A 4,284-nucleotide genomic window follows, 5' to 3' on the forward strand; every position below is an offset into this window, starting at 1 on the left:
AACTTTGACCTTTCATTGTCACTTAACTCGAACAATATGTGAGGGCCCAGGAGCACGGAAGCCACTTGGCCCGGGATAATGGGAAAACCCACGCATTAAGTTTCTGATTAAAGGTTTTCCGCACGATGACCCAAAAACTTTCCCTCCGCCTGCCAACTTATGCTGCCAACCCCCAACATTTGGCATTTCATCCACGTCATTTGCCAACTCCGTCTAAACAGGGCCAAAACTTTATCACAGGGCTCGTACCGTGTCACTAAATGTGCCGACATTATCAGTTGATTTATCGCCAAATTTGGCACGATTATAAAAATACACATGTACGCCTCGAGTTAGGACTGAAAAGGAAACTGGCTTCGCTGGTGCAGTAAAAATTAATTAACTTGCTGGAAAGATTCCGCCATCGGCCTTAATGGGCCGCATTAAAAAATTAAACAGGAGACAACAGTCCCGATAGCGAACTGGTTAAGGGAGAGGTCATTAAAGCCAAGTAGATTCTCCTTCCCCTTCCGAGTGCCACTTGCCGGAGGACAATTAAAAACATATTAAAGCGACATGGCAGAGGAATGTGGGTAAGCGAGTGGGCGGGAAGTGTGCATGATAAATGTGCGGTCTCCAGGATTTAATATTGCGCATACGCCACCGACGCCAGAGTGGCAGCAGCTCATTAAATTATTCAAAAATGAGGCTGCCCTACTGCCAGTCCGTCCGTCCAGCTGGCTACATAGTTGTGAGCCATAAACCGGATAGCTCATCCTGTCGGAGCCGGCGACATGTGTCTCTAATAAAAATAAATAAGAAAAATAGACTAACATCGTGCCCTGACTTCAGATGAGCTTTAATTTTCACTTTTCAAGGTTGAACTCTAATCAGGGCTCTGTTGGCAGAGCTCAGCCCTGGGGAAATCAATAATTATTCTTCTAATTGAATATTAATATTTAATTTGAGCCACCTTTGCTCTCCTCGGATGATTGGGCCATTAGACAGCGGATTCCATTAGGCCTCGTTAAAACACGAGGCATCTGTTGCCGCAGCCAAAACTTTTCCCTTCAGTTGTAGCCTTTGCCGCAAACTGATTTATGGTCAAAAATTATGGTAGGCCGGCCTTTGGCCCTTGTCTTCGCTACTTTCGACAGCATTAATTTTTGGCCAACCTCAGTGGCAGAACTGGCACAAATGTGTCGACGTCGTTGTGCCCTTTGACCCACAACCGATTGGCCCATGTTAATGCACTTGGGAAGCCTTTGGGCCTCACTTCCGCACCTCGGGCTAATGAGCAATTAATATGGAAATCAGTTTTGTCCATTACAAGGTGCCTACACCAATTATGGCTCGACAAATTAATGGCTGGACATGCGACCACACATGTTCTGCATTTGAATTATATTTGAAAGGAAGTGAAGGAGCCTGACTTCCGGGCTTCTTTGGTTATAAGTTCGTTTGCTTATGCCTGAGCAACAATTCCTATGAGAAATGAGGTAATAGTAGTATATATATAACATCACTATAGTATAGGGAAGAAATATATATGAAGCCCAAGGCTAAGGATATATCTTTTCCAATACTAATCCGATGCCCAAATGCCTTGAAAATGGGGTTGTGCCCCATAGGGCCCAGAGTGATGGCTATATCTTCTCCAATTTTGATCCGATTCTCAAGCGGAATACCCCAAACGTTTTCTGAATCGATTCCCCATCGATCTGTATAAAAATCTTGATACGAAATATTTTTTCAATTTTTTATCCCATTTTCCTAGTGGGATCCCTTGAAAATGGGGTTGTGCCCCATAGGGCCCAGAGTGATGGTTATATCTTCTTCAATTTTGATCCGATTCTCAAGCAAAATACCCCAAACGTTTTCTGAATCGATTCCCCATCGATCTGTATCAAAATCTTGATACGAAATATTTTTTCAATTTTTTATCCCATTTTCCTAGTGGGATCCCTTGAAAATGGGGTTGTGCCCCATAGGGCCCAGAGTGATGGCTATATCTTCTCCAATTTTGATCCGATTCTCAAGCGGAATACCCCAAACGTTTTCTGAATCGATTCCCCATCGATCTGTATCAAAATCTTGATACGAAATATTTCTTCAATTTTTTATCCCATTTTCCTAGTGGGATCCCTTGAAAATGGAGTTGTGCCCCATAGGGCCCAGAGTGATGGCTATATCTTCTCCAATTTTGATTTGATTCTCAAGCGGAATACCCCAAACGTTTTCAGAATCGATTCCCCATCGATCTGCCACAAAATTTACATAAACCATAAAAGTATCTTGCCAATTTTCATCCGACCATTATGTTGGCGACTTTTTTAAATGGACTTAAATCCATTAAAGTCGAAATAATCCCCTGTTTTTCTTTAAAATTGAATTACCTGGCCTCCGCCGCAAAAGTCGACGGCTTAAACGCTTTAAAAGTGTCACGATGTCAGTTACCCAAGGAGACAGCTTAAGCACAGCCACGTGTTTAAAGGTGTCATTTTTGGAAAGAATCCTCGTCCCCGGGTAATTAACATAAAATTTATGAGCAATTCATGGGAAATGTCTGCACAGGTGGCTGAAAAAGTACTTGAAACTCAATTTAACGCAGCTCGTGCCTGTATTTAGCATTCAAGTTAATTGATATTGCCGCAGGACATTTGGGTAGACTTGTCGGTCGCGAAAACGAAAACAAAATAATGCGATCCTCATAAATGGCATGAACAGAAGCAGCAAAGGGAAATCATTGTTAATTGCTGCTAATTATTTATAAAATTAACGAATAGTCATAGAAGTCTGCAGCGGAAATCAGAGCCAAACATTGATTCACCCCAGAACCAAATCAAAATATACTTTTAGAAGAAAATTGAGTATATTTTTTGAGTTGGATGGCGGCCAGAAGCCAGAGAGAGAGAGGCGGAAGCTAGCAACACTGCTGCTGGCAACAAGACACTTGTTGTGTGCGGACCGAAATGTTGCCGGATACATGTATCGCTGTTGGGCCAACGGTGCGTATGAGTCATTTTAATTAAGATGTCAGTCACACAGTCGGTCTCGTGCTTTATCTGCCGACTGGCGACTGACAACTGGAACGACCTCATCCTGCACATATTCGGACGATTAACCCCATGCATTCAGCAAGGACTCAGGATCCTGGAGCCTTGCAGCCAAAAGGGCCAAGTCAATTAACTTGAGCTACAAAGCTGGCCTTTGTGAAGCAACTTGAGTCAATTGTGCCTCGTCACACATGTCGTATACGTGTTTACATTTCCTGCTTTTATTATCGTCCTGGGGCCTATACTTCCCTTATAAAGCAAGACTTTATGGGGTGCTCTTCGCAAATTTATATTTTTTTTAAATAAAATTAGGAATTCACATCCCTGCTTCGATCGAAGCAACGGTTCGTAAATGCAATTTACCACATAACGCGATGGAAAACTTTTGCATATTTTCTTCACGCGGATTGGCGCCAAAAAGTTTGCCAATTCACTGAGGCGAGAATGTTCGGAGCTCAACGCCCCACTCGGAAGGAGCCTTCCTCATAGGGTATTCATGAATTTTTAGTTGCCATTTGTTTCTCACCGAAAAAAGTAGCACTTTTTATTCATGTACCCTGCAGACTTGTCACATGAGGTGTCTTAGTCCTTCAAAAGATTTAAAGATAAAGGTAAGTGTTTATTTTTTTTAAATCTTTTATAGATTAATTTTTAGGACTACAGCATTTAAAGTATGTATATATATTTTACTTTTTTATAGAGTACTACTCTAGTCCTTACTCCATCATGTCATTGCGTTTCAGTTTCCTATAGCCTATATATAGTTTTATTTATCTGGACCAGAGCAAACAGGCAGAAACATCAAAGCAACATTTGATTTATGGACAATGCGAATGTCTGAGCCGAGTTCCAGGCGACAACCAAATGGGAGTTAGCCCGGCTGGGAGCAGAAGTTATGATGGCCGGAGGCTGGAGGCATCCTTAGTTTCTTCCTCCCTGAAGTGCGTAATTTTCCATTTGGAGCCAGAGACTTTGGCAGGCATATACAGGGGAAGAAATTTATGCCAAGTTAAAGTTTCATTAACTTTAAATAATACAAAAATATAAGTAACTTACATATAGATACTTATACCATCAGGCGTAACTATAAAACTGCATTTGGCTCGGAGGTACAGCCATTTTCTTCAGGTGCACCCTAGCAGATTGCACGTAAAATGGTCCTGTTCTCGTTTTCTTGCCAACTTTACGGCCAACTTACGGCTGAAAGGGGGCGTGGTATGGCGTATAAACAAAAAACACATTGACCTCG

This window comes from Drosophila ananassae, chromosome 2R (genome assembly GCF_017639315.1).
Source record: "Drosophila ananassae strain 14024-0371.13 chromosome 2R, ASM1763931v2, whole genome shotgun sequence".
NCBI classification, from domain to species: domain Eukaryota; kingdom Metazoa; phylum Arthropoda; class Insecta; order Diptera; family Drosophilidae; genus Drosophila; species Drosophila ananassae.